The sequence below is a fragment of the Capsicum annuum genome, chromosome 7, assembly GCF_002878395.1.
Source record: "Capsicum annuum cultivar UCD-10X-F1 chromosome 7, UCD10Xv1.1, whole genome shotgun sequence".
Lineage (NCBI taxonomy): Eukaryota > Viridiplantae > Streptophyta > Magnoliopsida > Solanales > Solanaceae > Capsicum > Capsicum annuum.
The window spans coordinates 112,633,792-112,646,957 of NC_061117.1; positions in this window are offsets into that span (position 1 = coordinate 112,633,792).

Below are 13,166 nucleotides of genomic sequence, written 5' to 3' on the forward strand. Positions count from 1 at the left end.
TATCGAAGATATGAAAAGTCATCATGATTCATCGTTAGCCTAAGGTAGCGATTGTCAAAAGCGAAGAGGAGCTGACGACATTTGTGATAAGTTGTCAGACTCAAAATAAGGCATCATAAAATGTTGGCACCTGTTCGAGAAATTAATGAACGTTGTGATTTTGTTTCCATAATTAGGGTAAACTATTTAAATATTGTTTAGGGTTTTCTTAGGGGGGGGGTACTCGGCATTTTGGACTTGAACTACATGTGTTTGCTCTCTAGTTTTTGATAGAAGTTTATAGTTAGCTTTGGAGAGATTATTATATTATTTTTTGGGATTTTTCTACTAAAATTAAATTCGAGATACAACTGTTGCTATTCACATTTGCTGTAAGTATTATTCCATTGCATTATGAATTCAACAAGTTGTATTGCTCTTTACAGTTTGAGTAGCTAAACCCCTTAACCATAGTTATAGGATCTATGGGTTTGGGTTTGTAATGCAACTAAGTATTTAGGATTCTAACAGTGGTAACTTCTTACTAATCCCTCAGCTTTACACTTAATCTATTGGTTGCAAACAATAGTTCCTGCTTACTAGTGATTTTCTTAAACTAAGATATCAACCCTAGTAAGAAGCGAATTATCAACAGGGACGTGGAAGCTACCACTCTTCCGTTTAATAATTAATGTTCTAGAAAGATTAATTAACCTGAGATAACATCCTATTATGCAATATAAACTCCCTAATTTCTAGAGAATTAGGTTGTTAAATGCTTAAGTAGGTCGAGAGACATTTAGGCATAAATTCAACAAGGATAATCTGTTGTTCCTATCTACCACAAGAATCTTGAATCGTTACTAGCATCTGTCAAACCCCAACACCCATAGTGAACATAACTCTGGTTTTCCATAAACTCTTGATTACAAACATTGAAACTAAAGTGACCAACAATTATTTCCTAATCTCTAAAACCCCCCATTTAAGGATTCATCCAACTATCAGTTGATTCAATAGCAAACAACTTAAGTTCACACCATATTCACTGTGGGATTTGACCCCAACCTAGTTGGGCTAAATATTGACAACAATTGCTTACATTCTCACATGAGAGGTGTAGTTTGAGTGTTATCAAAAATGGCACCATTGTCGGGGAGCAATTTGACGTCTAGAGTTGGTTCAGAATTTTAGCCTACTTGCTAGAATTTGAACTTATAAATATTTCTTTTAGTTTTCTTTTATTTCTTGTGTTAGGTGGATTTTTATTTTTGTTTATTTATTACTATGGCATCGTGGAATGAACATGAGCTTGGTTTTTGGAAATCTTATCTTGATGATCCATGTCCATATTGTGATGGACCTCACTTTTAGAAAGATAGTAGATATGCTCCCCATAGAGAGATGTGTGCACTAGCTCCATCATACCTGGAGTATGATTATTCTTTATGTGGTGGTCAAGATGGACATTGGAGTGATTGCCCATATGCCCCCTCCCTTTAGTGTACTAACCCAAATTCTAGTTCTTCTTATAAGTTTGATAGGTCTTATGGTCAAGAAAAAGAAAAATGAAGCACCAGGAAGAGTAGCATTGAAGCTATGTTTAAATGAATGTTAGATCTCCAAAAAGAAACATATGATATCGGATGTGATATATGTCAAGGCATGAAGCCAATCATTCATGAGAAGATAAATATAGAGGTTAATCAGTCAAAGCATTCTTCTATATTATGTTTAGATGATATCTTTTTGTGGAATCATTTAAAATAATGAAAGAGTGTGAAGATGAGGAACAAGAATCCTATATTGTTGTTGAGCATGATGATGAGCAACCCTCAATGATTTTCCAAAAAACCGAACTAACCACGAGAGATGATACCAAGATTGAGGAAATGGTACTAGAGGCAAAAGAAGAAACCATGCCAATCTCTTATAAAGACTCTAGCCCACTTTGGGGGGAAGAGGTCGAGAAGGATGCAACTCTGAAATTAGGGATAAGACCTCACTCAAACCACTTTTCAACATTATGCTTGGTGGATGTGATGAAAGTCGAATCACCTAAAAAACTGAAGAATTTTTAAAATGAGGAGGAAAATTCCTACATTTTGGAGTGTGTCTTACCGAAAGGGTATAATACAACCCCAATCTTGAAGGCTAAGAAGCTTAAAGATCAATGTCCATTTAGTGGCTTTTTAAGATTCTCACCGTTGTCAAATGAGCCCACACGAAAGTTCGATGCAAAATTAGGCAAGTGGTTCAAGTCTTTGTAGTAGATGATAGAAATTTCCTTATCATGTTCTCATATTTGCCCAATGAACCTAAAATATGTAAAGATCAAAAGATGGGCTGATGATTCAAATCGTCTAAGTGGACGATAAAGGATGAAGTACTTTCAAGGTATCTTGATGAATTCTTAGTAGTCAAGATACCTTAGTGGTGCCGTGACATTAAATCAGGCGTTGCTTGAGATGCAACCCAAGGTATTTTATTGTTTGTATTTGTATTATGTGATTCATATCAAATCTTCACACCCATTTTGCCACCGGTATGTTTCTAACTCTCTTGTTCTAATTTATTGCACTAGGAACATTGTCTGATTTTTAGTTGAGGGCTGGGCTACTTGTGGGTATTGATGTCCTCTTGGGGTTTCTGTTGTCGTGCCTCTTTTCCCCGGAGTATTATTCCTAGTAGAGTCGTCATGTTTTGGCGTATTGAGATTTGTTTTAAAATATTGTAGTTAACTAGGAGAAATACAAGTACCTTAGGCAGTTAAAATGTTTTTGTTAATTTTTGAACACCTCTCCAATGGTCTATTTTACAACTGCATGATATGCATTTATGTGTGACCATCGTGCATCTTGTTATGGAATTAGTACTAGTGACATGATAACCATTGCTAAATAATTGCATGAACCGAATGGGTAAGATCTTGTGATGTACCTTTAAGCCGTGTGTGTGTGAGATACTACCTAGTTCTAATTATGTGTTAAATCCAGAACTTTCCCTGTTGGTCTTGCCTTGGTTATAGGATAGCGGTTAGGAAACGATCATAGGCCGTTGTTGATTTTAGTACGCTTTTAGCCTAAATGACCTTCCACGTGTAAATAATATCCCTTGATCCTAATTTTGATCCTGAATACTTATTCTTTTTACTATACCTATCACCTTCCCATTTGTATCACAATGAACCTATTTTGGCCCTGGTCCTCCTTGGATATTATGCACTTTGACTTAGGCAAATAGCCTAAGTTGAGGGTGGTTACCGTAGGGGTACGTGATGTAAAATGAGTATGAATAAAAATAGAATAAAAGAAAAGAATAAAGAGCTAGGTATGGTGAAAAAGGAATAAGAATATAAAAGTAGTGAAAAAAAGAAATGATTGTCAAAAAGACCATACCCATCCTGAATATGTATGATCAAGAAAAGTAAAGAATATAAAAAAGGTTAATAAGTGTGACCCCAGAAGCTAGCGTAGTGTCAAGGAGGCTTAGTCACTTTAAATATCATCGAGTATCATACCAGCCCTTAGCCTACATTGCAATTCAAAGAGAAAACCTCTAGTGATCCTAGCTGACCTGTCTAAAAATCTTTGTAATGAAAATAACGGAAAGCCTATGGTATTTGGTATACAATGATTGGAACTTCATTCTGAAAGTGAGCGTCTTTTGATTGTCCCCATGGTTACATATGTGATGTTTGATAAAAGTGAAGTGGGACTACTTTGTAGTGAGGGCACACTGGTTATGTTGCTAGTCGCTAACTTGTTTGGATAGTGTAATCTTAGTACATGCATGGGTGTTGTTGCTGAATTGATGTCATATCTTGATTCATGTGTGTCCCATTGTTGTTCTTCAGTAGCATACACAGTTGATTTGGAATTAATTGACCTAGATGAAGGTAAAGATGGTTTTTAGATAATATAGATGATTGACTACCAAATGTACTTTGTATCCTCCTGGTTGTGTTTTAGTTGCTTAAGGACAAACAATTGTCTTAAATTGAGGGTATTGATGTGTGACAATATGCTAACACATTTAAGGATTTTAATTGATAATAATTGCAAAGTCTTATCAAAATTTTGTCATTTTTGACTGTTTTATCTTTGATTTTGCAGTGGAAGTCAAGATGAAAAAGAACCAACAATGATTGAAGTAAAAGAGTTGAAATCCAAAGAAAATAGAAGAGAAGTATGGCTGACAAAATTCCTGATAAGTCGTCAGCAGTCTGATAAGTTATCAGGTTTATTTTTATCCTTAAATAGAGAATGGGATTCAGCTAGAAGAAGTGACGATGAGATGTGATAAGATGTCAAAGTTGTGATAAACTGTCAAGATCATCGTTAGCCTAAGGCAGAACATGAGAGCTAAAGAAAATCATTGATGAAATCTGTTATAAGTCATCAAAGATCTAATAAGCCATCACGCTTCATTGTCAGCCTAAGGAAGTGAACGTCAAAAGCAAAGAGGAGCTGAGGACATCTGTGATAAGTCGTTAGACTCCTAATGAGGGGTGACAAAATGACGTCACATGTTCGAGAAATTACTGAACTCATTGATTTTGTTACCATAATTAGGGTGAACGATTTAAATATTGTTTAGGGTTTTCTTGAGGGGGGGGGGAGGTACTCGACACTCTGGACTTGAACTTCACGTGTTTGCTCTCTAGTTTTTGATACAAGTTTACAGTTAGCTTTGGAGAGATTACCATGTTATTTTTCGAGATTTTTCTACTGAAATTTAATCTGAGATACAACTGTTGCTATTCACTTTTTTTGTAAGTATTATTCCATAGCATTATGAATTCAACAAGTTGTATTGCTCTTTATAGTATGAGCAGCTAAACCCCTTAACCCGAGTTATGATTTCTATGTGTTCGGGTTTGTAACGCAACTAAGTTTTCAAAATTCTAACAGTGGCAGTAACTTCTTGGTAATCCCTCTGCTTTACACTTTATCTATTGGTTGCAAACAATAGTTCCTGCTTACTAATGATTTGGTTAAACTAAGAAATCAACCCTAGTAAGAAGTTAATTATCAACATGAACTCGGAAGATACCAACCTTTCGTTTAATTATTAATGTTGTAGCAAGATTAATTAACCTGAGATAACATCTTGTTATGAAATATAAACTCCCTAAGTTTGAGAGAATTAGGTAGTTAAATGCTTAAGTAGGTGGAGAGACATTTAGGCATAAATTCAAAAAGGATAATCTTCTATTCCTACTAACCACAAGAATCTTGAATCGTTACTAGCGTCTGTCAAATCCCAACACCCATAGTGAACATAACTCTGGTTCCATAAACTCTTGATTATAAACACTGAAACTAAAGTTACCAATAATTATTTTCTAATCTCCAAAACCCCTATTTCAGGAAACATCCAACTATTAGTTAATTAAATTGCAAACGACTTAAGTTCACACCATATTCCCTTTGCGATTCAACCCCAACCTTGTTGGGTTACATATTGACAGTGATCGCTTACATTCTCACATGAGAGGTTTAGTTTGAGCGTTATCAAGGCTCTCTCAGATAAGTCGGCATCAATGGCAGCCAATCCATTCAATTATTCCATAGGGGTAGTCTTTGCACCATTTTCCTTCTGAACAACCACCTTCGTAGTAGGTGAGATCTCGACACCCTCCAAAATCAGTCTTTAAAAATAGAACTCATGCACTTCCTCTTTTATTTTTTTCTATCTTTATCGCTCTTTTTTTCTCACCTAATATTCTTTCCTATTCTTTCTACATCATTTCAAATCATTTTTCTTCTTATCTGCTTCAATGTTGTCACCCCGACAACTGAAGTCTGAGTTTAGTAGTTGGGAACCAAAGAGTCCAGATCCATCACAAGATCTGCCAATGATTGTATAGGAGGAGGTGGAGGTGGCATAACTAGGAAACTCTACTTTCTTAGCTCATTGACTACTTTCTTTAAGTTGGCCAAATCTTACGTGATCATGATTATGTTAGGATCCTAGAACACCTCTATATTATCAACCATCAAACTCTTAAATATATCAAAATGGGTCTAAACTAGCTATACCATAGCCTTTATCTCATTTTATACGTATGGCTTAACCCGTACCTTAAACTTCCAAATTCATGCATCATGAAATATTTGATTCTGCATGATTTTATCCAACTGATCTATAGGAATCAAGGTGTAATCATTAAGTATTGACGTGCATACAAAGATATCATGGGTATATATCAAGAAAAAGGAGTACCACTATCAAACATTGGTATCTCAATAGCTAGATCAGCCCCTGCTGCCTCCTGTAAAGGCACATCCAATAATGGGCCCTTGGTTAGATCCACTAGATTCCTCAAGTCTCTAATCACTCTTTGTCTGACTAATGAACTTGTCAACATAAAAATTGATGACACTTGTGAATTTCATATTAACTGAGTAATCAACCATTGAAATGGCAAAGTGATGTTGAATTGCAATACTCCACCTCAAATCTCTTATGTATTGATTCAAAAAATGTTTAGCTCCATCTCTGCCATAAAATCTTGTATTATGGATGCATTAGTTGCGCCCAATGTTTTATCATTTCCATTCAGTTTAATATCTGAATCTAGTATGAAAGCCTCTACTTTTTGAATAATTTGAATAAGGAGTTGATGGGACATGTCCCCAACTAACTCCAACTAATAAATAATCAATGAAATAGTGGAAAAATTATCATGTCCTCGAAGGAGGAGGACTCACTTCTATTTTGATTGCAGAGATTGGAATCTAATACTGATATGGAATTTATGTCTCTTAACCTATGGTGTAACATAAAAAGAAAGCACCATAGCGCAAATGCGTCAGTACAATGGAATATCCTGAGTATACATGTGAGGTAGGATAATGCAAGGGATAACATGCATGAATAATGCTACCTGACTGTCTAACATGAATGTGAAAATGCATACATAAATATGTAACTGTAACTGACACTATGATATCTTGATTACTAAATCTGAATACTGATGACATGATATACTAATAACTGATATAACTGATAGCATAAATAGTTGTATCTGAATGTAACTGATAACATGGGTGACGGTATCTGACAATCCTAAATCTGATGTAACTATCTAAGTTCCTTACTGTATCTTTGTCGACTATATCTAACAGTCTTGAATCTAAAGAACTATTTGAGTTCTTTTACTGAGACTGGTACTGAAACTGTGGGAGGTAGTATTTAGCCGACATGGCCTTGATATGCCATTATGGATGAGTTGGGGTCCAATCTATATCCCCAATTGGAAGGCTGTCAATACCGTGCCACTAGAAAGGACAAGCTGTGGGCGGCCATTATCTGATAGTGTCCCCAAAAGAGAATGGTGGGGACCTTATCTAATAGTGCTTATCCACCTCATCAACCCTCATCGGACAGTGTTGATGTCTCAACCTATACTGGCTACATAGTTCTAGAATGCAAGGATGATTTATAAGGACCACACCCTTATCTGATAGTGTGTGTCCCTATCCTTGGGTTCACTCGGTGCTAATTCCTACTCCTACCAGAATGGACACTAAACATGAATTACTGAACTAAACATAAGCTAAGTTACTAAGTTTAGTTGACTGACGAAATACTACTAATATCTGACAACTTACTAATTCATGAGATTATGGAGATTATTCCTAAATCATAAGACTATCTGAAGTGTAAGGATTCATAGCTTGACTGAGAGTATCATGAAAACATGACATGGATCTAGGCACAAAGCTAATGTGTCGGGTACAAGTACCCCCAAGACTCGATGGAAAGAAACTGACAAAGCATGACTTACTTGAATACATAGTAATCATCATAATGCATTTACTAAAACATTTCATCAAACATATGATAGATATTAGCTTGTACGTGCATAAGGATTTCATGATATCATGCTAATTAGACACTTTCCCTTTATATAGGCATTCAATCAAACACATAGTAGGCATAGAATGTGTAAACAACGTCACACAACAATTAACTATCGTGATTTAATTCCAATTTAATCATTCAAAGGTTTATTCCTAGGGTTTCATGACTCTATACCGATACAAATTAACACATATGGAATTTAACACTCATTAATGGAATACAATTCAATTACTCATTATCAACATGAACAAAAGTAGCCCTTGAAATTCATAAGAAAATCCATAACTAGAATTTAGAAAAGGGATTCTTGGGCTTCATGGACGAAAGAAGTCCATGAATGAACACTATGCATACCTTAGTTCATGCTTTCGTGAAGATTGATGGTGAAACCTTCTTGAATTTGAATCCTCAATAGAAACCCTAGCTTGTTCTTGAGAGAAACTTGAGAAAAAATAGTATATTTTTGTTGAATAATAGCTAAATCACATGTTATCGGGTCTAATTAGGGGTAGGAAATTGACCTTTTTAACCTTGGATGCGTCATTTAATTTCAGTAAAATTTTCCCGAACTTGGCCTCTGGCGCGATGTGGCGTTATCGCGTCGTGTCACTAGAAATTGGTAATTAAGAAATTGAGAGATGGCATAATGCAGAGCCATCGCAGTACCACTTCTTTTGGGACCTGGAAATTTGGCGTGACGTGAAGAAAATCACGCCAGGACACTGGAAAAGGACAATTCTGAATTTGAATGCTGGCGCGACACACCATAATCGCGGACACCTACTGGAAATTTCCAAAAGACATTTTGCCCCTAAATAATATGGCATTGTTTTACGATGGGAAATAGAAATAGTCATAACCTCTTACCCGGTTATCGGATTTAAGAGAATCATATATCGATGAAAAGCTTATTGAATTTTCCACATGACAACAGTGAAAATCTTGAAAATTTCTCATGGAATAATTATCATTCACTTTAGAAGATAATAATAGAAATTCTTGGGATGAAATTTTCTAGACATCTTTTGGGTATTACACCTCATCATCCACCCTAACTTATACTTTCTAAATACCTACACTAACTTTGAAACACACGGCAATAACTCAAGTAAGATTCAGAGCTCTTATAGTATACTTTATGTTTTATTTCCCCTACATTTTAGTGAGACCTATAAATTTAGTAGTCCCAATAGTTAGGCACAATCCACCACCACTGGCCAATACCCCTTGGAGGCAAGTCAACAATAGGTCTCTTAGATTATTTAAGGTTGGACTTTTCCTTTGGACCCTCCGTGGTACTTATCTACTCAGCATCATCTCCTTTCTCACCACTGTCTTGGTTTATATGGTGACTTCCTTCTTCAAATGTAAAGTTCCATCGAGGTAGCAACGGGAACTAAGGTGGTTGAAAGTGTGGCTTTATTATTGGCTTTTTCAATTTCTCTAGCCTTAGCCTTAGTGGTCTGAGGTGTGTGCTTATCATTAGAAGAACTTATAGAATACTCAACCTCTAAACCACATTAACTTTCTAATTCACTTTTCAAGGCTAGAGGTGTTTTTTTAGGTACCCGCTTCTTTAAAACCTTATTATACATCATCTTGAGGTTTTTACAAGCATTTACTTGTAGGAGATAATATTCGTCTTAATTTTTAGACAATAATATAGGTTTAGAAAATTTCCTAGATGGGCCTTTAAATGATCACATCATGAAGTTATTGTAAGACCCCACAAAATTCTTATCTTAATACAGTCCTTTAAGTTGGTTAAAAGGGGGGCCCAGACATAGAAAATTCTCGCTAAGTATTCAGACTTAGTATTATTTTAGCCTTCAAAAGTTGGACATCTTATGTTGGAACATTTACATTCATTAAATATTGATATTTGAGTAAATTCATGATCAGGATTGTCAAAAGGTGTTCTTAGACAAGTTTTAGATTTTTTGAACTTCGTTTGAAGAAACTTTGGAATCCTAATCCAGTGAATCAACACAATCTTGACGCGTCATGTCAACTATTATGGTGACAAATATTTTCCCCAGCTCCCAGAATCTAAATCCAGACAACCGATATAGACGCAACGCGGGGAGTTAGCTATCGCATCGATGCCAATGATGCGATGTGTCATCCTGCGATCGATGGTTCAGTTTATAGTTTTTAAAAAGTAGTGCCCTCAATGTTAATTAAGTCTTTTACCATGCCATTTTGCCCCCATAACATGAAATTTAGCCCGCTTTTAGAAAGTTATATTCATTCTTTCATAAATTTCTCAAGAACAAATACCCTATTTGAATTAAATTAAAATTTAAGGTATAAGATTCCACCGTTAATTTTCTCATAATTCCCCAACTAAGGTGTGTAAAGTGTTCATCCAAGGGTTCCTTCCATCCTTGTAGTCCAAGAATCTCTTTTAAATTTCAAGTACTATGAATTCATGACTTTCCATGATTTAAATTAAAGTGTATTCATGATTATTACTTAATTGGGTTTCTATTTTATAATTTATTATAAGATTCATGGAGAATTAATTGATATGTGTACTTTATCATGTGAATTCATGTCGAAACTCTTGGAATTTGGAATCGGAATAGAATCACGATGCCTATATATTGTTTTAGTATTATGTACATATATTATGCCCCATAGGTGGTTGATGAATTGTCCATGTGAGTTGAAAATTGAAATTATATCATGTTAGTATGTACGCAGGTGTTCTCTCAAATGCCCAAATGAATGACTAATGTCTAAGTAGTTAGTTACCATGTCTTAAGATTATGCCATGTCTTTTAAGTTGATGTGATTGAGTCCTGGGGGTATTTAATACCTAACAATTTAGCTACTTGTCTAGAGCCATAGTCAGTCACAGAGTAGAATCAGTCATATCTCGATCAGTAGAATTGAGTCAGTTGCATAACTTGGGAAAACTCAGTGAACTCAGAATCAGTCCCGGTCAGTTAGGTAAAATTAGTTCATTTTAGTTAAACAGTACAATCAGTAACAGTTTAGTCAAGCCTAGTATGAATTAGTAAATTAGTTCAGTGTCCATTCAGTTGAAAGTAGGATTCAGCATCGAGTGAACCAAGGATAGGGGCTCACCTACCAGTTGAGGTGTGGTCCTTAGAAGCAATCCTTGGGTTCCAGAACTACATAGCAAGCACAGGTTGAGATATCTCCCTGCAAGACTAAGGTGGATATATATCGTATTTAAGTTTTTCCTACTAGCGAGGGTTGACGAAAGAGCTTCCTTCCAGAGAGGGTTAACTTATAGCTTGTCTCTACCCATCATACGGTATGGACACCCTTCAAACTGTGGTTATAGGTTTAAACCCAAATCAGTTAGCGAAGGGGCATGTCGGTTAGATGATTACCTCCTACAGTCTCAGTTTCAAATTCAGTCTCAGAATAGAACTTAGGTCATTTATACAGACTCAGGACTATCAGATGTAGTCATTCAGTACAGTACAGAAAATAGTATAGTTCTACAGAATTAGGACTATCCGATACAATCATTCAGATATCAGTAAATCATTTTTAGAATTCAAACTAAGAATTTAGCATTTTCGCAATCTCAATTATAGTATATGTATTCATACATGTACTCTTATTTAGTTATGTTTATATTATTCTGTTAGCTTTATTCATGCATATGAAGCCATGCATCTCAGCCTACCGTACTGATCATATTAGTACATTTAAAGTACTGAAGCTTGATTTTCTTTTGTACTATAATGTCTTATATTATAGGTTCAGACTCACGGGCTCCAGAGTACCCTTAGTAGTTTAGATTCTCAGCATGTAAAGTTAGTGGTGATTCCTAATAGTTCGAGGACGTGATTATTTATTTCAGTATTTCAGTTTATTTTTAGTAATCGGAGTTAGTTGGGGACTTTTTCCATCAACTACATAGTTTAGATAGCTTAGAGGCTTTTCAGACTAGAGTATTTTCAGACAATTGCCCAGTTTTCAGTATTGATGATCAGTTTTTGGTATTGTGATACCATATCCAGTATTATTTGCAGTCTTGAAACTTATGGAATGTTTTTTGCCTAATTTTCTCATATTTTAGTATTATAATTATTTAGTTATTACAGCAAGTACCAGTCATGGGTTAGCTTATGGTCCTTAGAGATTATGAACACCATGTAGCATCTGGGGTATAGACTCAGTGTGTTACAAAGTTTGTATCAGAGCCTAAGGTTCAACAGATTCCTAGAAAGTTAGAAAGCCACATCTAGTAGAGTTTTGTGCATGGGTGTGTTATGCATCACACTTATGGAGGAGAGGCTATGAGATGTTTTAGGAAAAGTATCCCTTATATTAGTATTCATGTCGTGCGAGTGAGCATGAGCTCCAGTAAAACTCTCAGTCTAATCTGCTCCTTCTTTTCACTTATAGAACATGCCTCCGACAAGGGCTAATGAAAGAAGGACCAAAAATGAGTCAGCACCTCAGCCCACTCAGGTAGATCCCCTGGATGAGCACGTCTCTCATGCAGAATTTAGGGTTGCATTCACTACTCTATCTAATTCATTCATAAATCATCATGAATGGCCAGCTATTGTTTCAGCCAATCATGAGGCGAATAATGCTTCAACCAGAATTTGGGACTTTACCCGAATGAATTCTCTCTTATTCTCAAGTTCTAAGTCTGAAGAGGATCCACAAGAGTTCTTCGATCAGGTTCAAAAAATTACAGATATCATGGGAGTGACTTCTAGTGAGAGTGCTGAGTTAGCCACCTATCAGCTCCAAGATGTAGCCCATATGTGGTTTAAGAAATGGAAGGTAGACATAGGTGCAGAGATAGAGCCCATAGAATGGGAAGAGTTTGCTACGACCTTTTAGATAGATTATTCCCCTTATAGCTAAAATAAGCCAAGGTTTTAGAGTTCATCAATCTCAAGAAAGGAAGTATAAGTGTGAAAGAGTATTCACTCAAGTTTAGTCAGTTAGCCAGGTATGCTCCCCATATAGTAGCAGACAATAGATTCAGAATGAGAAAGTTTATGTATGGTATATCAGGTAGAGTATTTATGGAGTACAGGACTAAAATGTTTATTAGGGAGATGGAAACATCTAGGTTTATGGTCCGTTCTCAACAAATTTAGGAACAAAAAATTAAGAAGAATGAGAGAGAAAATAAGAGAGCCAAAATGGGTAGCTTTAGTTTTGCCCAGCCAAGGTCAGAGGGTGGTAACCATTCTTGATTTAGTCTGAAGTTTTCAGCCCCAGCACTATCTTCAATTAGCATAACAGTACCAATGTTCAAGAATGACAGTCATGATGGGGCGCCAGGCTCCAAAACCTAGAGAAGTGCA